Below are 23,765 nucleotides of genomic sequence, written 5' to 3'. Positions count from 1 at the left end.
AATTAGGAGCTTTCATTGTCATCATCATCCACAGAGCCAGAAAACTAGAAGGATGTACATCATACAGTTACTTGCCAATATTCTGAGAGAAGGGATGGGGTGGAGGTGGCACTATGACATGTGACTTCCTTCACATCTACATTAATTCACATTCTTGTAACAGATATATTTTCTTTTGGAAACTAGAAGAAAGCAAGGAGGAAGCTTTTTTCTCTAAGTGGAGGAGCTACTCAGTAAAGAAGGAGAAGAAAGTGGAGTAGATGGGCAGAGAGAAGTAATATCCCCTTGTGGGTCCCCAGGGAGTGAGCGGTGAAGGAGGTGACCAGAGAGTGGGGGTGTGTGGTGTCAATTTTTCATACAGCAAGGCGGTGATCTGTTTATGGAGTTGCTTTGTGTTCTTACAAAAAACACCGTCTCTTTCTTTCTTCCTTTCTTTCTTTCTTTCTTTCTTTCTTTCTTTCTTTCTTTCTTTCTTCTTCTTTCTTTCTTTCTTTTACAAATAAATGCCTAAAAAATATTTTTATGTATAGATAAAAGTCTAGAATGAGATACATACCAAATTATTCATAGGATTATCTCTGGAGGAATAACATTTCAGGAAACTCACTTAACCCATATGGTTTGAAATTTTACTACAAGCTTTGTTACTTTTAGAATGAGTAAAAAACAAAAAAAATAAAAGTATTTCCATAGAGGAAAAAAAAGACAAATAATACATGGTTCAAACATCAAGAACTTAATATTTTGCCTTTTGTAGCAGATGCTGCTTCATGGCCAACCCAGCACTCCCATTCCTAGCCCTCTTCTCCTTGCCTGCCTCCCACTATGGAGGCCAGAAGGGCAACATGGTCACTTTGCAAGTCTCCCTTGTAGCTAAGGGTGGCCATGTGGTAGATTGGGGGCAAATGAGACTAAAGTGGAAGCCTGCTGAGGGAGGCAAATATCAGCGGCTCCCTCTCAAACAAACACCTATCTTGTGAAGGTACACCAGGCTAGGAAGGCTCTGAAGAGTAATGTGGGACCCAGCCTGGGAACTTAAGGTTGACCTTCCACAGAAAATATTACCTACGCATGGCCCAGGAGCAGTTGGAGAATAGAGAGGAAAAATGTCCAAGCAGAGGAAAATTGTGTCACTGTACTGTCAAAGGACAACAAATTAGGGATGGTGTCATTATACTGCCTGTTCGTGTACTTCGTCCTCGAATCAGAATGTGTTCAGGTGTAAATCATAGAAACCCTGACTGAGGGGATCCCTGGGTGGCGCAGCGGTTTGGCGCCTGCCTTTGGCCCAGGGCGCGATCCTGGAGACCCGGGATCAAATCCCACGTCGGGCTCCCGGTGCATGGAGCCTGCTTCTCCCTCTGCCTGTGTCTCTGCCTCTCTCTCTCTCTCTCTCTCTCTCTCTGACTATCATAAATAAATAAATTTAAAAAAAAAAAAAAAGAAAGAAACCCTGACTGAAGGGAGAGGGGGCTTATTCTCTCACAAGTGAACAAGTTGGTCCAGAAGCCCTATAATATTAGGTTTTGAGTCCATTTCTTTGCAGCGCTCATCTTTTCCCCCTCATGGTCACAACATGGCCGCCTCCCCTGCAGGATCAAAAGCAGGAAGTAGCCAAACAAACAGGGGAAGGTGTACCTCCTGTCTCTCCTGTTATAGGAGGGAAAATTTTCATCATTCCCCACCACAAAAGACTTCCCCTTCTTCTCACTGGCCACATTGGGTCACATGGCAATCTCCATCTGTAAGGAAGGCTGGGACAGCACAGTGGAAATCACTGTTGTAGACAATAGCAGTGCCCTCTGCCCCCCCTGCTCCGGCCAGCAGACCAGAAATGAGCTTCCCAAGTCATCTTTGGTGGGGCCCCACACTCACCTTCTGACCTTCAGATCCAAACTCCTTGCCTCCTGGGACTCTGATTAATGACCTTGCCAGGCTCCCAGGAGTCAGCTGAGCATGATTCCAAAACCTAGCTTTTCCTTCCTTCTGGGCCATTGTGCTCTTACTGGAGTCCCAGCTCTGGGCTGCCTGTATCAGCCAACTCGTCCTCCAGCTGCTCTTAGGAAATCCTTCCTTTAGGAAATGGCTAATAGCTCCTATTCTATGTACCAGTCAAGTTTCTCCAGAAAAACAGAAGCAATAAGATGTGGATATAGAAAGATTTATTTTAAGGAGTTGGCTCATGCCATTATGAGGTTGGTAAGTCCAAAATCCATAGGGTGGGCTGGCTGGCTGGAGACCCAAGCTAAATGCATCATTTCCAACACTGGGTTCCCACAGAACATTCTATTTTTTCCTAGTGGGGTGCACCATGAGAGAAGACTGGTTAAAAGATGGGGCTTTGGAACTGGTCAAGTGAATTCTCCAGCTAGCTGTGAGACCTTCGAGAAAACTCTGACTTTCTGAGCTTCAGTTTTCTCATCTATAAAGGGGTGGTGGTGGGCAGGTGATAATAGTATCTACCTCTCAGGGCTGTGGTGAAAATTATTTGAGATGAGGTATGTAAAAAATCCAGCACAGTTACAGAAGATGGTGGATATTCAACAAATTGTGTTCCTTCCTAGCCTGGAAACCAGAACTGGGACATCTATAATCTTGGAGACAAATCCACGTCCGGGCTCACTGGAGTGGCCCTGGTGGGGGCAGGAACCAACTGCATCAATCAGGGGACTCCTAGCCCTGAGACCTTTCTAAAGCTTCTCTCAAGACTCAGAGCACATGATTGCTGAGAAACTGTAAACCCCACACATCCCTATCACAGTCTCGGGTGCCCAACCCCAAACCCAGAGCCACCCCCGAGCCCAGGATTGAGACGAGAAATAACAATGACAAAACCCAGTAGGTTTTGCTGACATTTTCCGCAGACCACTTCAGTAAATGTTATCAGTATGCCATGTCATTCGTTATCTTAATTGTTGCATTTTTTTTTTTTTTTTTCAATTCTTAGCTGTCAGACTCGGCAGAGATTACTCATCCAAAGAAGGCACTTTTTTTTTTTTTCTATTTTGGTCAAATAGTGGTTTGGGTTTCCTCAGAAAAGCTTCTTCCATTTCCTTTGAAAGATGGTTTTTATTGACTATTCAGAGCAAGGAAAAAATTTAAGCTATCAGATCCCAAGGCCCTCTTGCAAGGTGGGAAGGCTGTTAGTTATAATGATGACTTCCTCCATGATTATGTGTTTAGTAGTTTCCAAAGGGTCTTCAGATCTAATACAGAACTGGAAACTTTGACAGCCAGAAGGGGTTACAAATGTTATCCCAGTCTGTGGGATGACCAACCTTGAATGGACTCCAGCAATAAATCGAGTAATAATTTGCTTTGTAGTGTATAAGGGTATCACTTCCCTATTAAAATCCTTCCTTGGCTCCATTTCATTTAGGATGAATCCACTCACCTCACTGTGGGCTTGCACCAACACCATCTCCAAACATCTTCCCTCTCCGTCATGCACTCAGCCATGATGAACTTCTCCCTACCTTGGGGCATTTACTTACCGCTCCTCCTACACGAGATGCTGCTCCCCCATCATCATGTATGCCTGGCTCAGCTCAAATGTCATGCTCTAAGAAAATCCTTCTCCAACCATCTTGAACAAAGCACTGCCCCCAGTCAATCTCAATTATATTACCGTGCTTAGCAATTATCTTTAGCTGAAATTCTGTCTTGCTCATTGTCTTTTTCCTCCTCGTATTTCAGATCCTTGCCTATCTCATTCATTGCTGTCTCCCAGAGTTAACCCAACCCCTGAAACATAGTAGGTCCAGTCCACATGTGTTGATTGAATGAATGAATTTCATATCTGTTTCTTTTTTCATCTGAGCCTCATCTAAACTCTTTGAGGCAGACATTACTGTTATGCTGATTTAATGGTCAAGGAAATGGTCTCAGAGATAGGAATGGATTCTCTTCTGCTGATCTTCTGCTGATCTTGCCATGTGGCTGTGAAAGCTGGGAGAGCTGGCCATCTCTCTGTGTGTGGTCCTTCATCCCAGATGTCTTCATGGCCTGGTGGTCTCAGAGCATTCTTCCCAGACAGTGAGAGCTGAAGCACCAAGGCTTTATAGGCCCAGCCTCAAGAGCTGCACAGCACCACTTCCTCTGGGTTCGGTCTGTTAAAGCCAGTCATGAGACAGGCCCCAGTTGATGAGAAGGAACACAGGTTCCTCCTCTTGATGGGAATTTGCAGAGAAGCTTGGGCCAAATTGTTGAAAATTTGAAAATTTGTCACAGCTAAGAAGTGCTGACACCAGCTTGACTGGACCTCTGACTCAGGGAAGAGCACCGAGGGGCCAAGATTATCCTGCAACATCAAGTGACTCCACAGATCCAAATGGCCTACAACAAATTTCTCTCTCCATCACATTACATGTCTACTGGGAGCTGGGTGGGGTTCTGGGACTTCACTCTGGCACCCAGTGTGATCTACTAGCCTGTCCTTGAACATTGCCTGAATAGAGCCAGTCAGTCTCATGACAGAAGACACTTGCTGTCCCAGACCCTCCTGCATAGAAATGACACAAATCATCTTCACCAATACATCAGTGGCTAAACAGGTCACAGTCATAGCATCCTTTCTCTGGGAGGGGCACTGAATATGAGTGTACAGTAATCTCACCCACATAGAGCCAATTTCCCTTTTCAGATCCTTAAAAAAAAGATCCTTTACAGAGTCCAAATCTGTCTCATTCTATTTCTACCATTGGTCCAAGTGCTGGTGTCTCATCTGCTTCCTCAGAGAGCCCTTCATAGAGACAGAGGTTGCTAGAGCCTTTTCTTCTCCAGGATACACACTCCAGCCTTTCCAGTCACCCAGCCCCCAAACCTGCCACAGCTTCCATTGCTCACAAGATCAAGTCCAAACCCCCATCCCTGAGGTATCCCAAAAGCCTCCCTGCTGCCATATGATTTCTGCTGGCTGGCCTACCAGGCAGTGCTCCCCGAATGCCCGAGGTTAGCTGACGCTCTGCATCTGTCTCCCTGCTGTTTCCTCCAGCTCTGTGGCCCTCACCTCTTTTCCACTCCTATCACAAGACAATCTTTATTCCCCTGGCAGCGTCAATCAACTTTTCTTTTTTCTAAATATTTTCATTATAGTATTTATTTCATTCACTTCCAACCGACATTTATTGGGCATTTATTAGTATGTGCCGGCTACTGTTACAGGCTCTGGGGAGACACAGGGAACCATACAAACAAGGTTCCCACTCCTCCACCGGCTACGTTCTGGTGAAATAAAGCAGACAATAAGCATTAAAACAAAATAATTCTAGATACTGATGAGTGTTTTCATCAGAATAAAAAGGGATGATGTGAAAAGCACTGCAGTGAGGGAGTGACTGCTTTAAGTAAGATGATCAGGCCTTGTGGCCTCTCTGACGTGTGAGGTGCCAGGAAGATGTGGGGGAAGAACAACCTCAGAAGAAGGAACTGCCAATGCAAATGGTCTGTGGTATGGCCCAGCACAGCCCATTCTGGGCATGAGTAGGAAGCGGCTATAGCTGAGGCATGTGGAATGAGGCAGAATGTGGTGAGACATGAGACCAGAGAGGTAAGCCAGATCATGTTGGCTGTGATAGCAAGCTTGGATTTTGATTCTAACTACAACAGGAAGTCATGGGAGGGTTTTGAGCAGGGAGTACAGAGGCTTGATCTGATTTACACTTTTTAAGAGATGACCTATGCAGCTTTGTAAATTGTAGGTGAGCAAACATGGAATCTAGCAAGAGCTTGGAGGCTCTTGCTGTCATTCCAAGATGACTTGGATGCTTGGCCTACCACACCACCCTGCAGAAACTGTGACCTCAGAGCTCCAGAGGGCTGTGGCTTTAGTCTGCATCTCAGCCTGGGAGACACAGGGCCAGGCCCATAGTGACAGAATGGCCTAGGGTGATATATCAATCATCATTAGCACACCTGGGACATGTATGCTCAGCTGAGCCAGCATCTTTTTGCTCTCTTTTGCCAAGCTTCTATGAAAACTTCCTTCTTCGTATCAGGCTCCCCAAGCAATTAGGGGCAACCTCTGTGACCACCTGCTTCTCCTATCCAGGCCTAGCACAGCCCATGGCCATCCTGCGCACCCAGGTTACCTCTATCCAGGTCCACATGGTTAGCACAGCAGCCTTGACATCTTGACATTTAAGGGTTTTCCCAACTGAGCCTCTGTTTTCATACTCAAAAGCCCCTTTCCTAAGACCCTCTTCTCTACCTCTTCTCTTCCTCCATCCCTTCTTCCAACTAGAACAAACCCAGTCTGGGGTTTTCTGAAGTTCCATTGATCTCAGAATTATCCAGGCTTTTTCCCAGAAACGAGTGCTTTCTCTCCTGTAGCCTGATTCCAGGTGGCAGAGTGCTGGGCACCCACTGCTGAGTGGTGCCACCTGATTCCTGGGCCACAGCTGGGGGTGCCCTTCCACTGCTATCATCTCACAACTGCATCTGGGTCCCAGCCAGGGCTGAGGCGAGGGGGGAGTGGTTGCAAGTGAGGGGGGGAATGAAGGGAGAGGGGTAGTGTGACAGAAAGAAAGACACGTCAGAGCCAGAGAGAGAGAGAAGGAAAGAAGGTCTGGGAGAAAGTAGGGGAGCGTGGGGGAGAGGGCCTGCGGGGAGGGAGCAAAGCAGTGTGCTGTGCACGGAGGCGGCAGGGGAGAGGGAGAGAAAGCGGGGAGCAGGGAGCCCGGGAGAGGCCGGGGAGGGTGGGCGGGAGCGGCTGCGAGCGAGGAGGAGCGAGTTGGGGGCGGAGACGAGGAAGTGGGCGCCGGGCGCGGGGCGCGGGGCGCGGGCGGGCGGGGCGCTCGCTCCATCCCTGCCCGGAGCGGAGCCGGCGCGGGCGCGGGCGCTGGACGCCGGGAGCCGGGAGCCGGGAGCCGAAGCCGGAGCCGCCCCACGCGGCGCTCAAGGTAACGCGGCCGCCGAGCCTCCCCGCGGGGCCTCTGCTGGGGGGGGGGGGGTCCCCCGCCGCCGCCGCCGCCGTGACCCTAACCCCGACTGCGAGCTCGGCCCCGCCGCGGCTCGCGGACTGTGCCTGACCTTGGACGATTCTCTCCGCCTGCGAGCCTCAGTTTCCTTCTCTGTGACCCGCGGGGGCCGTGCGCGCGCCAAGGGGGCGCTGCAAGGACGGAGGCAGCCCCGGGTCACAGCCGGGCTCGGGGCGCGGGGTCCGTGGGTTGTCCCCTCTGCCCGCGTGGGGGTGGATTTGGAAAGTCCGCTCGCGCCGGAGAGGTCCCTGCTCTGGCCCCGGCTCCAGGGCGATGGCATTTTCTCGGGGCGTTGTGTCTGCGGGAGCACGGAACGACATTCTGCTTAAGGAAAGCCAGGAGAAGGCTGGGGGTGGGCAGGAAGGGGCTCTGAGCTCCTCCGGAGCCAGCCGAGGCATTTGGCCTTCGTCCTCCTGGGCTGCTGGCCTCTGCCCTGTAGCAAGGTCGGGGCAGGGCTTGCCTGGACCCATTTGGGTCTGGGATGAGCTGGGCACGTGGCCTTGGCTAGGAATCCCGGTTCGCTGATTGAAACACTTGCAGGTGACCTTGACCATGTGAACCTCAGTTTCCAGCTCTGCAAAGAGGGGTGGGTATGCTGACGGCCCCTTTGAGAAGGCTATGAGGATAAGAAGATGGGCAGCAAAGTACCCGCCGGTTGTGGTGTCCCTCCAGGGCAGCCCTCATACCCTAAACTTCAATGGCCAGAGTCCCGGTTCTGGTTGCCTGCTGGGAACTCATTTTTACGTGGCAGGTCATTTCTGGTCTCCTTTGCCAGAGGTGGCCAGTGGCCCAGTTGGGCATGAAGCAGGGTGCAGGGAAGGGGGGTGGGGGGCAGGAGCCCCTTCCCCTCCAGACACACATCCTGATGGTTCTCTGAGACATGAAAGCTGTGAGATGACAGTCTGTGCGGGAAAACTCCTGGTGGAATCTCTCTGAGCCTCAGTATCTTATTTGTAATGGGACCTTATAAATTCATACTTACTAATGAGCGCCCTGTTGCTGGAGGTTATAAAAGGCAATGAGATAGATTACATTTATTGACATTTTTGACTGTGAGATATAATGAGAATTGAATGGAACGAGAAAGTCACATTTCTCCTGCCCTTGCTCTGTGCAGGCCTGGGACTTGGTGCCTTATTCATCCAGTGTTGGCTGTAGTCTCCGCAAGGATCCTGGGAAGCTGGTCCCATTAAACACTGAAATAACAGGCCAGGAAACCAAGTCTCATGAGGGTAAATGGTTTCCACATGGTCACACTGTTGGGACGTGCTTGTGTTGGGATTGATCTTAGATCTGCCTGATTCCAAGTTCTTCTGATGGTACCACACTGGATCCCAAATATGACTGTGGAAGGTGTCTAGCATGGGACCTGGCAGGGGCCCAGTCAGCACTGGTTTCACCATCCACATGTAATAGGAGGAGCTGCTGTATAAACAGTGGAGAAAGTGCGACTGAGTCTGGCAGCGGGATTGGGATACCTTTGCCTAGTGATGATTTCTCTAGGCGTCTGGAAGGAAGGAAGGTCACTATTTAGCACCACAGATAGAAAGCAGATCTCAGGCTGGCTCACCCAAGCCAACCAACAGTTCTCTTCCTCCATCACTTTGTCCTAGTCAACTTTGTCTCCATTAACTTTGGCCTCAGCTACTCCTCCTGGCTTCACGGACACTTTTTGGTCTCCATCCACGGACACTTTTTGGTCTCCATCCACGGATGACTAACTAAACTGACCCTCCCAGCTGACGCGTCCAGGCAAAAACAAGTCCAGCTGGGGTCCATCTTCATCAATGCTCGGAGAAGGGGAAACAGGATTAAGTCCCAATCCCAAGGATTTAGCTCAGCCTGGGGGAAGAAATCCCTGATGATGGGAAAAATGGATGCCTAGCTATGGGGAAATGGGTGTCTCAGCCAGCTAGAGAGGTTCCTTTGCCAAAAATGTTTTAAAAGAAGGGAAGACATCCAGATGAAGTGATGGGAATATGAACAAAAGCTCTTTCAGATGCAAAGATTCTCATCAACAATCAGAGAGTGCCTAAATGTCCAGTTAGGGGATCAATTAAGTAAATTATGGGACAATCATGTGGCTACTAAAAATGGAGAGTTTTTTAATGAATGAGGACATGCTTATACATATGCATATATAGGGTATGGTCACAAATCTGTGGGCAAGCACTTAGAAAAAAGACTAGAAGGAAATAGACCAAAGAATGTTAGCAATATTTGCCTGTGGATGACAGGATTATGGGATATTTGTTCCCTAACTCTTTAGAATTTCTGAACTTTCCATTTTTATGGAATATGCTCATTAGTGGACACAGAACTTGTGTCTGGCTTCTCGTGACAATATAACCCATCCACCCCCACCTTTTGGCCAGCACCCAGGACAGGGCTCACACATGGACACTTACCAGTGACCGGACCACCTCTCTGCTGAATCCCAGAAAGCCCCTTGGAAAGAAGAAAGAATAGTAAATGATTATTACCAATCATATTTGACATTTGTTGTGGTTCTTGCTTTGTGTTCGTATAACCCTATAGGGTGGGTACTATCAATATCCCCATTTTACAGAGAAGAAATCAAGAGTCAGATGACTCAGTCACTTGCCTAGCATCCCACAGCATTCAAACCCAGGCCATCTGGATCCTGAACCTACCTACACTCCTTTACCCAGAGTCAGGAGTGGTGAACAGATCAGTTAGCTTACATTTAAGCACTAATCACGGAAACCCTGGGGGAGGCAGTGCATCTCCACACTTGGCAGATGAGGAAATGGCTCAGTGGCGACCTCCAAAGGCCAGGTTTTGCACTAGATGTTGGAACCCAAAGGTAAGGTGCCATCTCTACACAGCTGTGAGGGAGAGCGGTGTGTAAACAGTGTGCTCAGGTTTAGGATGGGGGTTTGTTTAAGAAACTGGGAATGAAAGGTGAAGGCTGCCAAGAAGAAATAATATGGGAAATGATTCTGGAAGGATAAGCAAGGATTTACCAGCTGAGCAGAAGAGGTTAGAGTAGTGGTTCTCAATTGGGGTCAGTTTGGTCTCCTAGGGGATATTTTTGATCGTCACAACTTGGGTGGGGGGATGTGCTGACCTCTAGAGAGTAGGGGCAGGGGTGCTGCTAAACATCCCATGATGCACATCCCATGGTGCCTCCACAGCAAGGAATCATCCTGTGCAAAATGTCAACAGTGCAGAGTTAAGAAAGGCTGGATGAGAAGAGACGGGCATTCCCAAACAGGGATCAGCCTGTGCGAGGCGTCCACAGATAGTCACTAAGTGCCTCCTGTGTGCTGGGCGCTTTGAGCCTGTGATTGCATTATTGGCTGCCTGGCCTCCTTGCTGCCACTCTGCCCCCACCAGCAACCAGAGTGGTCCTTCAGAACAAAATTCAAGCTTTATAGAGACGTGATTCATATGCCATAAGTCTCACCCATTTAAAGTCTACAAGTCAATGGTTTTCAGTATGTTGTGCAACCATCACCATGATCTAATTACAGAACATTTTCGGGATCCCTGGGTGGCGCAGCGGTTTGGCGCCTGCCTTTCGCCCAGGGCGCGATCCTGGAGACCCGGGATCAAATCCCACGTCGGGCTCCCGGTGCATGGAGCCTGCTTCTCCCTCTGCCTGTGTCTCTGCCTCTCTCTCTATCTCTCTGTGACTATCATAAATAAATAAAAATTAAAAAAAAAATTACAGGGATCCCTGGGTGGTGCAGCGGTTTGGCGCCTGCCTTTGGCCCAGGGCGCGATCCTGGAGACCCGGGATCGAATCCCACGTCGGGCTCCCGGTGCATGGAGCCTGCTTCTCCCTCTGCCTGTGTCTCTGCTTCTCTCTCTCTCTCTCTGTGTGACTATCATAAATAAATAAAAAAAAAAAAATTAAAAAAAAATTACAGAACATTTTCATCACCCCTAAAGAAACTTTGTACCCATTAACTGTCATTCCCCCAATCAATCCCCGTTCCCTCTCAAGGCTAAGCAGCTGCTAATCTATTTTCTGTCTAGATGTGCCTATTCTGGACATTTCATATCAATGGAATCATATAATATGTGATTATATGGAATAAGAGATGGCCTTTTGTGTCTGGCTTATTTCACTTAGCAAGTTTTCAAAGTTCATCTGTGTTGTATGTAACATGTATCAATACTTCATTCCTTTATGTGACCAAAATAATACTCCACTCGAGGATACACCACATTTTGTTTACCCATTCATCAGTTGATGGGCATTTGAGTTGTTAACACTTTTTTGGCTATTATGAATAATACTGCTATGAACATTTGTGTACCGATTTTGAAGACATATTTTCATTTCTTCCAGGGATATATCTAGAAGAGTTACTAAGCCATATAGTAATGCTATGTTTAACCTTTTAAGGAACTACCAGAGCATCTTTCAAAGCAGCTGAACCTATTTTTAAAAAAAGATCTATTTATTTTTTATTTATATGAGAGAGAGACAGAGCGCGCATGCTTGAGTGGAGACAGGGAGGAGGGGCAGAGGGAGAGAAAGGATCTTAAGCAGACTGTGCTGAGCTTGGAGCCCGATGCTGGGCTCAATTTCATGACCCTGAGATCATGACCTGAGCCCAAATCAAGAGTCAGATGCTGAACCAACTGTACCACCCAGGCACCCCAGCACCTGAACCTTTTACTGCCCCACCAGAGTGTGATAAAGGTTCCAGCTTCTTTTCATCCTCACCAACCGTAATTACCCAACTTTTGGATTCTGTGGGTATGATGTGGTATCTTTTTGGTCTTGATTTGCATTCCCCTGAGAGCTAATGAATTTGAACATCTTTTCAGGTGCTTGTTGGCCATTTGTATATATAGTTTGCAGAACTGTCTACTCAGATCAGAGTCAAAACTTGATTGTGTCATTCCCTTACGTGGACTAAAATGCAAACCCTACCGAGGTCTATAAGGCCCGACACGATTGTGATCAGGCCCTGCCTGTAGCTTTGACTGCATCTCTGCTCACTTACCATATACCAACCACACTGATCTCACAACGGCAATCTGGTCCCCACTAAAGTCATCTGCATGGCTCAGGCTGTTTTCCTCTGTAGGACCACCAGGTGCATAGCAGCTCTGGGGTCAGCCTCGGTAGGCCTGCCCTGTCCTGTCAATTTAAGGCCCTCCTCCCCAGGCCCTTGCTAGTGAATCTCAGGGTATTCTTTGATTGTTTTTTTTTTTTTTTTTTAATCTATCTGATCTGGAAATGCTGGGCTCTGAGGCATGACTCCGAGGCATGAAAGGATGACACCTTTCATCACTGTATGACCCGGGCAAGCCACTGTCCCTCTCTGAGCCCCCAACTGCTCCATCCGAAAACCAGGCAGGGGCACACTGGCTGATCTCATAGAACCTGACTCTGTCCTTCTTGATACCAGCTTCCGTGTGACAGCCCTGCCAGGAGGGTGCGGGCCTGGCGCCGTGGCAGTGAGGGAAAGGTAGCTGGAGCCAAGTTGGTCATAGATTGGAGCAAGCAGAGGGCTGATTATCACCAGCCCTGTGGACAGTCTCCAGGAACATGTGGTGGCCTTGACCTGGTGCCCTACCTCCAGGAACAGCAAGGAGAATTGTCAACAGCTCCAGCAAGGACTGGATACCTACAGTCACTTTCTTTTTTTTTTTTTTTTTTAAGATTTTATTTATTTATTCATGAGAGACACAGAGAGAGGCAGAGACACAGGCAGAGGGAGAAGCAGGCCCCCCATGGGGAGCCCGATGTGGGACTTGATCCCGGGACCCCGGGGACCACAACCTGAGCTGAAGGCAGATGCTTAACCGCTGAGCCCCCCAGGTGTTCCACCTCAACCACTTTCAGCTCTGGAATCGTCTGCCTTTGCTGCAAAAATAATCTAACCTCCAACCCTGGATTCACAGAATTGGGAGTAGAGGTGAATGGGGAGGGCAATTGGTAGTCAAAGCGTATTCCAGGTGGAGAAAGAGATGTACAAAGACACAGAGCCACAAAACCTCCAGGTGTGCTCAGGGCACACCAGACAGCTAGGTTTTGCCTGAGGCATGAGGGGCAGTGGAAGGAGGTAACAGAGGAGTCCCCAGGGTTGGATCCCACAATGCCAAACTGAGGAGTTTGCACTTTGTCCTGTAGGCTGGGGAGCAACACGAGGGTTTTAGACAGAGAATAGAGGTGATCAGGATGTGTTTTCTAAAACGGCCTTTCCTCAGATAATGTGGAGGCAGGTGGGGCTGAGGAGGGAGCCGAGACCTGCAGTCAGGACAGCCCTTCTGTCATCCAGGTGAGCTGGGATAAAGGCTGGAACACCGCCACTGGAGACAAGGGAACAGGTTTAAAAGCTGTTTTGGGGGGTGACAGCACATGAAGGGAATGTGAGTTGAAGGAGAAAGGGGAGTCTAAATAATGAACAGTGCAGGAACAGTGGATGCCAGCCTCCTGGGGGGCTGGCTACAACAGAAAAGGCACAGGGATATATCGTTTGAGAAGGGCAGAGGCAGCAGCAGGAGATGATGATCCTGACCAAGGGATCACAATGTGCAAAGGCCCTGAGGTGCGAGAATATGGAGAGTTAAGGGAAGGATGAGACTTCCTGGCTGGCTGGCACACAGAGGGTATGATGGCAGGAGGGGAAGGGAAACTGAAGCTGAAGAGGGCGGCCGGGGAAGGGGGCAGGTGGTGGTGTGGGGGGAGTGTGCAGACACTGGCGCCAGAAGGCTGTTAGAGCCCAGAGTGGGAGTCCAGCTGCAAGGCCACTAACTGTCACTGCCTGGCGCAGAGTGTTCACTCCCCACGAGACGGCTGGTTGCTAGAGTTAGTCGGCCCTCTCCCGGACTCCTTCCCATACTCCTGGGGCAGAGATGGATGGATGTCAGCCCAATTTTCAACCAGAAGGAAGGCAAACTCCCCTGAGCAATTGGCCAATGAGTTTGATGCTGATCTGGGTCAAAATTCTCAAAGCAATCATGAAAGAGGGTGGGGGACTAGAAGAGGAAAATCCTCAGGGCCAACATGGCTCTCTGAGAATGTCAGCAACATGCTGAGCTCATAGCTGGTGGACGACTTTTGCAGGGAATCATAAGATGTTAGGGGGAAAAAAAGAGAAGAGATTGCATTGAAAAGGTTAGATATTTTATTTTATAGCCAGATTTCATTTAAAACCCAGCTTATTCAAAAGAAGCTGGCAATCTGGTGGTACTGGGCCTGTGGTGACCACAGTGACCACCCCTCTGACCAAGGCATGCCCACACCCCCACAGGCCCACAGCGGGTGAAAACAATCCATACACAGCCTGCCTGGCTCAGGAAGGCATGACCAGCCTTCTAACTTTCTCGTGTCCTATATTCCTGAAACTGGTCCTGGGAGCATCATTCTTCAGGTAGGCTCTGTAGGAAAGATAAGGCAGGATGGGGCTGGGCTCTGGGACCTTATTTGGCTTATTGGGAGCTCTGCAATCCCCAGCCTCTCTCAATCCCAGCACATGCTGACAGACTCAGCAACTTGAACAAATGTCCGCAGAGCCCATTTGGGAAAATACTGCCATGGCTAAAGGTTTATTAGATAGTTATGTTTTCTTTTTCTTTTCACTTTCTGATTAGAGAAAACATTCATGGGGTCAGAAGTACAATATCAAAGGTGCACAGGGGAGCCTCACTCCACCCTGCCCCCATCTGCCCAAGTGAGGGGTTCACTTTTGTTTGTTGTGTAACCTTCCAAATTTTCTTTGTGCAAAAAAGTATATATATATATATATACTTTTTTGCACAAAGAAAAAAATATATATATAGCATATATATAAAGCATATGTATATATATGTGTGTATATACATATATATCTGTGTCTATGCATATCCGATATCCAAGAAGTACAGTATACACACTTCTGCGTCTTTGTGTTGTTTTTTCAGTCACTGTAGAATTAATTCTCAATGTAGAAATTTTGAATAAAGAAATTTAGAAGAAGGTATAGTAATAAGTCATTGTGCCACCATCCAAAGAAAACCACTATTACCATCCAGTCTGCCCTTCTAGACATTAATTCTAGTTGTTTTTCCCTCCTGTAGGTTAACAAGATAGGCGTTCTCAGTCATAATATACATCTTCTCTATACAATTTCAATCTTGCTATTTTATTACTTAAATATAAACATTTTCCTTTATTATTTCATAGTTTCCAAGACATGATAGTGATGGCTATCAAGATCCCGTTTGACATAATTTGCTGAACCAATCTTCTAGTTTTAAGAAATTAGACCTAGAAGTCATTTCCAGCACTCAACTGTCGGGAATAATACAGTTAAACCTACAGTTTGTTCTGTGTTTGGACTGGGCTGAGTGGACATTTCTGGGAAGCCTGGCATCTAGGGCAGAGGCTGAAGAGCCATGGGTTGGTCCTCCAGGGCAGGGTCTAGGAACTCAGGGTATTGCCAGGGGATGTAGCTGATGGAAGGGACATGGTGAGGTCGTGGAAGGAGAAGGGACAAGGCAGGACAGAGCCTAGTTGGTGGGGGGGGGGCGGGGGGGCAGCTAGAGGAAGACAGGGTCTGGGTCAACCATCGTGCTGAGTGCTTGGGCATGATGTAGACAGTTCATACCCACTGAGCACCAACTACTGAGGTTTTACACACCTATGCCCGTTTCTTCCTTATGACAGTCAGATAATGTAGAAACTATCATCATTTCCATTCTCCCCGTAGAGGAATCTGAGGCAGAGAGACACCATGCCCTGCGGAGAGAAGCAGTGGGGTAGCTGGCCCTAGAAGTGCCTTGCTCTTAAGCCCGAGAGCCTCTCCCCACCCTTATGTGGTTGGGGTTGTTATCTCCATTTCACGGGAAGGGAAATTGGGGCTCCAAGCCAAGTCTCCTGGCCAGGACTGCCTCACTGGTAAGTAGCAGAGCTGGAATTAGAATGCACTGTAGCTGCTGGGGAGGTCTCCTTGTTTTTGTTTTGTTTTGTTTTTATTTTTGTTTTTTAAGATGTTATTTAGTTATTCGTGAGAGACACAGAGAGAAAGGCAGAGGCAGAGGGAGAAGCAGGCTCCCTGGGAGGAGCCCGATGTGGGACCCGGGGATCATGACCTGAGCCAAAGGCATATGCTCAATCACGGAGCCACCCAGGCATCCCTGAAACAATTCCTTTTGCAATAAATTCAATCACATTAAAGAAAAATACGAAGTGAAAAATGAGGACTGGTATTTTGTGGTTTTGGCAAGAATCCTGGGAGTGGTGCATGAGCGAATGAGGTTTGAGAGACACAGGGGGTGTGGGACGGGGTAAGCTGTCGGGAATGGGAAACCGAGGGGGCTCTTCCAGCCTCTGCCTGACTGTGGCCTTGGCCTAGGCGGTTCACCTCTCTGTGCCACATTTGCGAAATGGGGTAATAGTGACTGCCTGGATTGCACCAGAGTTCTCCTGCAGGACCCAAAATGAGGGCACAAGTATGTGGAGGGGCAATGGAAAGTGGGAGAGGACAGAGAGGATTATGTAAGATAGCCAGTGTGTGTGACTGTTCTGGGCGAATGCTCACTGTTTGCTGCCACCATCATTAAGGTGACCTGGCCGGCCGGCTGCAAGACTGTCACCTGTAGGAGCAAGCTGTACCTTGTCAGAAGGGCAAAACCTGGAGTGAGATTGGGGGGAAGAGGAATGGAGAGGGAGGGTGATCCCGTGTGGGCTGGGGCGGCTCCCGTGTCCAGCGCCTGGGACAATTGTGGCCAGAGGTGGGGGGAGGTGATATGGTGATGGAGATGATGGTGGCCAGGACGTGGATGGTAACAGCTACAGGCAAGTGCCGTGGTGGCAGTGATGATGGCAAAGAGTCCAGTCTGAGGGCCCAAGGGCTGTTTGATGGTAAAGAGGCAGACACTCAGGAGAACAAGGGGCTCTGTCGAACTGCCTGGCAAAGGGTATTTTGTTCTATGGGGCTTCAGAGCTTTAAGGAAACTATAAAAATGTCTGCAAACTCATATAGGCACACACACACACACACACACACACACACACACACACACTCTAGATCTAAAATACAAAAAGAAAATCACAAAATTGCAAGTAATAAATGTTTAATTGGCTATCTACGAATATGCCACTATGACAGCTGGTCAGTGGCAGCCTCATTATACTAAATAGCTAAGTACACATTTTCTTTTCTTTGGAATATGCATACATTAAAATGCATTTATTATGCAGTGGGGTAGCCTCCAAAACAAAGAGTGTGTTGGCTCTATAATGTCTTTAAATGGCTGTGACTAGTTGGCAAATAATTTCTGAGATAGTAAGTCCCCCATCATTGGAGGTATGCAAGGTGATTGTGCCTCACTACCTGTTTTAGGGATGCTGTACAAGGGGTTCTTGACTACTATTTTGGGAGCTCATGATTCCATCTTTCCCAGCACCTCTCTACATACACAAAGTTGTTGGAAGAAATCTTTGGGATATTATAAGCCCATCTCCTCATTTTTCTGCTGAGAACATTGAGGGTGGAGAACTTGTTGAAGGTAACATAGCCCGTCAGAGTCATACCAGGGACTCAGACTCAGGGTTTAAATTCCTAACCCTGTGCCCTCTCTACCCTACCTCTTCCCCACCAGATGGCAGAGATTTGGGCCCCCCTACAAACATTGGCAATCCAGGGTCTCACCTCCTGCAGGAGAACCGAGACAGAATTTTCATTTGGCCTGGTCCAATTCCTGCTCTGAAAGCCCTTCCCCAGACTTTCCTCACACTTGCCAAGCCACTGCTGGCCGTGGACTTTGGCCAAGTCACAAAACAACTTAAACCTCAATTTCCTTATCTAGAAAATGGAAATGAATAATGGAATCCACATAATAGGGTTGTTGCAGAGATTAAATGGGATAAAGTATATAAAGTACTTAGAACATCGCATGGCACCTTGAAAGTGCCCAGTAAATGGGATATTATATTGTTATGACAGTTGTTTTCAACATGTCAATCCAATAAGTATTAATTGAGCCCTCATTAAATGCCTGTCAGGGAACAAGACAGAGTGGATCCTGGCCCTTGTGGTACCCGTGTTCCAGTGGGGAGAGAGAGATAGTGAACAAATATAGGGAAGCAAGAAAAATGCCAGGGGAAAAAATGTGCTCTGTGGAAAGCCAAAGGGAGGGATATGATAGAGGTGATGAGAGCTGCTTTGGAGGGTCAAGGAGGGCCTGTCTGTGGAACTGATATTTGTGCCAAGAGTGGAATGTCCAGGTTAGTAGCACACCACAGGCAGACTCCCAAGGAGGAGCGAGTGACATGTCCACAGCACTGGAGCAAGGTCAGAGGGGCCAGGTGCCCATTGAGGCCTTAGGCATCATGTAGGATCCCAGAGAGGTAGGTAGGGTGCAGATCCCATGGGGCCTTCCTAGCCAAGGAGAGGGTGTCATGGTACAGCATTGGCAAGAGAGAAGGGAGGCCAGTCGAGAGTGGTCTGAAACAGCCCAGGCAAGGGATCCCCGGGTGGCTCAGCAGTTTAGTGCTGCCTTCCGCCCAGGGCATGATCCTAGAGTCCCAGGATCGAGTCCCATATCAGGCTCCCTACATGGAACCTGCTTCTCCCTCTGCCTGTGTCTCTGCCTCTCTCTCTCTCTCTCTCTTTCTCTCTCTCTCTCTCTGTCTGTCTCTCTCTGTCTCTCATGAATAAATAAATAAAATCTTAAAAAAAAAAAAAAAAGCCCAGGCAAGAGGTGTTACTGGCTTGGACCAACACCGCACTGGTGGCAGAGGCCAAGGAAAGTAAGTAGCCACATCCTAGATACACACATTTCAGAGGCAGGTTCCCCGGGCTTGCTGGTAGGTTGGATGTCAGGAGTGATGATACCTAAGTACTTAGCTGAGCACCTAGGTGGATGAAAGGGAGGCAGAGAGTAGAAAAGAGAATCAGGGGTTTCCCCCAGCCCCACGCTTCTCAATTTTATGCACACGTTGTGCCCACAATATCCAGAAGAGGCAAAGCCAAAAAGCCAGAAATAAGATTGCTAGTTGGGAGGGACCAGGATAAGGGGATGGTGAGTGACTGCTTAAGGGGTGTGGAGTTTCTTTTGGGGGTGATGAACATGTTTTGGAACCACAACATTGTGAATGTACCAAATGCTACTGAACTGTACACTTCGAAATGGTTAATTCGCTGTTATGTGAACTTCACCTTAATTGAAACGAAAAATGAAAGAGAAATAAAGACTTTCTCAGACAAACAATATCTAAGGGAGTTTATTGCCACCAAATGTGGCTTCAAGTTCCCACATCCAGCCATTGGCAGAGGCCAGGCAAACAGCATAGGGTCTCTCACTGATAAGAAATCACCTCACCAAGAACTGGTCACACAGATAATCAGAGGATGAGCAGGGAGATGCATGTCTTGGACACTCAGAGACTATGAATCAGGCCTGGTTCCAAGCCCCCCTGCCTGCCTCTTTACCAGCCGTGTGCCCTTGACAAGTGACCTTAACCTCTCTGAACATGAGTTTCACCATCTGTCAAAGAGGAATAATAATAATCTTGGCCTCACAGGGAAGATAAACTATCTGTAGGTGCCCAGCAAATGGAAGTGAACAGTATCCCGGCTTCTGGTCCAGTGTGTGGATCTCACTGTTCCCGTCAGTGTGATGCCAAGGTGGTAACATTCATCATAATAAATTGTCCACTTTGATCCCATGGCCTTACTCTAGGCTAAGGAGTGGGTGGGGCTCTCCCCGACCTGTGCCGAGCTGCCCCAAATTCACCATTCAGCCTGTGCAGAGGGGCCCCGAGCGGGCTGCAGTGTTTGAAACAAGACATGCTTGAGGACAGAAGCAAACACAATTCCTGGCTTTGGGCCCCTTGAGGAAATGAAAGGTGAGACCAAAGCTCAGATGACCAGGATCCAGGATCTTTCTCTCTAAAGAACAGCCTCCACCAGAGGTCTTTTCCTGCCTGCAGGGCTTTTACCAATGTCCAGCCCACTGCCGGGAAGGGAGTAGAAGTCTACAACCACAAAGATGAAAGACTAACGTTAATGCTATTGCAAAGAAGGAAGTGTTTCATGCTGAAGATGCCCAGGCAATCACACTATCTCTTTAAAAAGCTCAGTCATTTCTTTCTCCACAGGAAAAGATAAATACGTAGTGGCCCAGTACAGGGATTCCAGAGTCCAGCAGACCTGGATTCAAATCCTGACTTTTCCGCTTAACGGTGCTAAGACTTTGGGCAAGTTCCCAAACTTTTCTGAGCCTTGGTTCCTACTTTTGTAAAATGCAGAATAGATCTCTTGCCTCAAGATGCTGTGGTAAAGTATAAACAAGATGATGTATGCAGAGAGAGCCCCAGGCCTGTTATGAGATAAGAATTCTATATTTGCTAAGGAGGAAGAAGAACGTCCTCATTGATGGTTGGTTGTGGGATCAGGAGAGCCGTGTTCCCAGATCTGCTACCAGTTTCCTGGGTAATCTTGGGCCTGCTGATTGAAGCCCCAGTGGCTTTCTATTGCCTTCAGAACTAAGTCCAAACTCTTTTTTAAAAATTTTTTTAATTTAAATTCAACTTAATTAACATATATCGCATTAGTAGTTTCAGGGGTAGAATTTAGTGATTCATCAGTTGCATACAATACCCAGTGCTCATTCCATCCAGTGCCCTCCTTCATGCCCATCATCCTGTTACCTCATGCCCCAACCACCTCCTGTCCAGCAACCCTCACTTTGTTCCCTAGAGTTAAGAGTTTCTTATGGTGTTTCTCCCTCTTTATTTTCATCTTATTTTATTTTTCCTTCCCTTCCCCTATGTTCTTAAATTCCACATATGAGTGAAGTCATATAGTGTTTGTCTTTCTCTGACATCTAAGTCTAACCTCCTGGGCACTCCATCCCCAGCTCCAACTTCCCCTGGAGAATCAGTCAGAGAGGTTGGCAGAGGCCAGATCATACAGGGTGTGGCAGGCATGGTGTTCCTTATGCTAACAACAAGAAAGCATTGGAGGGGCGTGGCATGACCAGTGTGACTCCCAAACCTGTGCAGTGAGTGTGAGGAGAGTATGGTGCCTGTGGGCAATGAGCTTGGAGTGGAGGATTTCTTAGCTGGGGCCCCTGGACTTAGCAGACTGAGTACCAGCCCTGGCCTGGAGCCCTGACTATCCACATGGCTGGTCCTGCTCCTCGGCATGATGTGATCACCCCGCTGCCATCCCCATGTGTTGTTCCCTCTGCCAGGCACACTCTGCCCCTTCCCTTTTCCACCTGTCAAACTATGTGGCTGTTAGGTTCTGAATCGGTGATATATCCCCAAAGTAAAAAGGTTCAAAAGGTCCCAAAGGGGCATATAGTAAAAGAAGTCTCATGGGGTGCCTGGGTGGCACAGTTGGTTGAAGGTGTGACTCTTGGTTAGGCTCAGGTCCTGATCTCAGGGTCCTGAGATCAAGCACCATGTTGGGCTCTGCACTCAGGGCAGAGTGTGCTTGAGATTCTCTCTCCCTCTCCCTCTGCTCCTCCCACTTGTGCTCTCCCTTCCCACCCTCTCAAATAAATAAATAAATGAATCTTAAAAGCAAAACAAAAAAGAAGTCTTTCTCCCACCTGTGGCTCAACCCCCAAGTCAGTCTCCAGAGGGAACCACCCACCTTACCCTTCTGCCAAGTACCCTTCCTCAGTCAGTCACGTGTGGATGTGTGTGCGATGTGACAGGAGGCAGGAAGGGGCCCACTGCCCTGCTGTCCCACTGTCTGTTCCAGGAGGTGGGGGTGTGGACACACATTCCCCCTATTCCTATCCTCCTCGGCACATGTTTGGAGACCATCCCACATCAGCCCAGACAACCTACTCAGTCTTTTTGATAGCTTCATTGCTTTGTGTCCTCTGCACTTCTACACCATTTCCAGCTTTTGCTAACACAGTTAGTGCTGCGGGGAGTCACAGCACAAAATCCTAGAAACGCAACTGCTAGGTCAGGAGTCTGAGTGTTCTTAACATTAATAGGGTTTTCCAGGCTCAGTAAAGTGTGCGCGCACACAGAGCTGTCACCTGCCACTAGCCACAGAGTCCAACCTCATTCCTCTGAGTTCCCACAGCCCCTCATCATTCCCACTACGGCCCCTGTTACCGGTCGCTTGGCTGTGTCTGAACTGTGGGGGCTGGGACCTGCCACATCCACTTTGTTTCTCTCCTCTGCCCCCGCCCCAAAGCTTGCATCAGGCTCCTGGGCGATGGTAAGAAGGAGCCCCAGAGCTCCTAGCGCCTAACAGGCAGTCAGCATTTCTTAAGTGGAGCTGCACATTGCCTGGCATCTGTAAGTGGGAAGGAAGGACTCTCTGGAAAGACCAAGGTCATTTCAGTTCCAACGGACCGTCTGAGCCTTGGTCACATTTGCTCAGTACCCTACGTGAGTATGGCCACTCTGGAGCTTGCAAAGGTTTGTCTTCCCTCTTAAGAAACGAAAGTTGCCCCTTGGATATAACTCCTGCTTCTCTGGCCCCTTTGGGACTCCTGACAGGGGTGGAAGTCCTGAGAGTCTGTTGCTGGGGCCACTTTCTAATGCCTGCAACACCAGATACCAGTAATTGGACATTTGAAATGGCCAATTATAGGAGGGAGGTTCTAAGAAATTAGGCCTCATAAAGACAAGAAATTGCCTTTTCAGGAACCAGTGACTTCTGTCTCATGGCCTACGGTGATTACTGGGGGTGGTCAGCAGGGCTCAGCCTGGGCCCACCTCCACTGCCACACCCCACCTCCTGGAATAGACAGCAGGACAGCAGGGCAGTGGGCCCCTTCCTGCCTCCTGTCACATCGCCCTTTGCTCACACCCCTCCCTCTACCCTTGAAGCTTCTCGTGGCTCTGGGGTTAAATCCACCATCTCCCACCTGGAGGTTTTGTGCTATAGATAGATAGATAGATAGATAGATAGATAGATAGATGATAGATAGATATTCAGATATATATATATATATCAATACGACTATTAAATGAGCAATTCTACAGTGAGTTGCTTAATTTTTGTCTCCCCCACTCTACCAGAAGCTTCTACATGTGTCTGTCACCTCACTGCTGTATTCCAAGAGCCCAGTACAGTGTCTGCACCTGGAAGACACTCAATCAATATATAGAGTGTTCATATGTGCTATTTCCTGGCTGTAGAGCTTTACACAATAATACAGATGACATTTGGTGAGAATCTACCATGTGCCAAGGCAGCGAGTGTTTTACAGACACTTACTCTGCATTTTCACATCCACCGAGTGAGGGAGGGCATATTACTTTACAAATTTTATAACTGAGGAGACTAAGGTTCAGAGAGGTTGCAGTACAGTGCCCAAGGTCACAAAGCTTCAAATGACAGCACTGGAATCAGAGCCCAAATAGGTCCAGAGTCCTTGCTTTTCAGCCCCTGGGGCTCCCCTTCACTTCTCCAAATTTTTGCAGAATAAGGACCAAATCACCTATTTCACAGGATTGCCTCCTGGTCCACCCAGAAGGTACCTAGCATACAGGGGTTATCTGATGAATACCGTTTTCTTCTCCAGTGTACATTATTGCTTGGAAAATCAGATCTATCTGTCAGGCCGGATGCGAAACCCAATCAGACAAGCCTTAACTGATCCCCCCAAATTGCTGGCTGTTTTCACAATGCCAGCTCCCCCAGGGGCTGTGCCTGGAGCTGCGGTACTTAAACCTTAAAAGGGGAACTTCATTTCACTTCCAGTTAAAAGGGAAAAGAAAGTGCTGGACTCTGATAAAATTTGAAAGGGAAAAGACCTGAGCCCCTAGCCTAGCAGCTTTTCTGGATGGCCTCATCCCTCTTTTTAGCGAACAGAACCTATCACCAGTGGCATTTC

At 48.3% G+C, this 23,765-nt stretch overlaps 2 protein-coding genes across 4 annotated transcripts in view; both read left to right on the top strand.

Annotated features, from left to right (window-relative positions):
• The first annotated feature begins 6,762 nt into the window (after positions 1-6,762).
• The window catches only part of HRH2 (histamine receptor H2), a 113,445-nt gene continuing 96,442 nt past the window's right edge, over positions 6,763-23,765 (top strand). For all 3 annotated transcript variants that reach the window (XM_072756555.1, XM_072756554.1, XM_072756556.1), the window contains exon 1: positions 6,763-6,899. The gene's annotated coding sequence lies outside the window, so the exon portion shown is untranslated. The remainder of the gene's footprint in view (positions 6,900-23,765) is intronic.
• CPLX2 (complexin 2) overlaps positions 6,807-23,765 on the top strand; it is a 203,937-nt gene continuing 186,978 nt past the window's right edge. Inside the window, exon 1 of the mRNA XM_072756559.1 lies at positions 6,807-6,899. The gene's annotated coding sequence lies outside the window, so the exon portion shown is untranslated. The remainder of the gene's footprint in view (positions 6,900-23,765) is intronic.

Source organism: Vulpes vulpes, chromosome 4 (genome assembly GCF_048418805.1).
Source record: "Vulpes vulpes isolate BD-2025 chromosome 4, VulVul3, whole genome shotgun sequence".
NCBI classification, from domain to species: domain Eukaryota; kingdom Metazoa; phylum Chordata; class Mammalia; order Carnivora; family Canidae; genus Vulpes; species Vulpes vulpes.
Note: the sequence above shows the minus strand (reverse complement) of the source record. Positions and strands in the feature narration are given on the sequence as shown.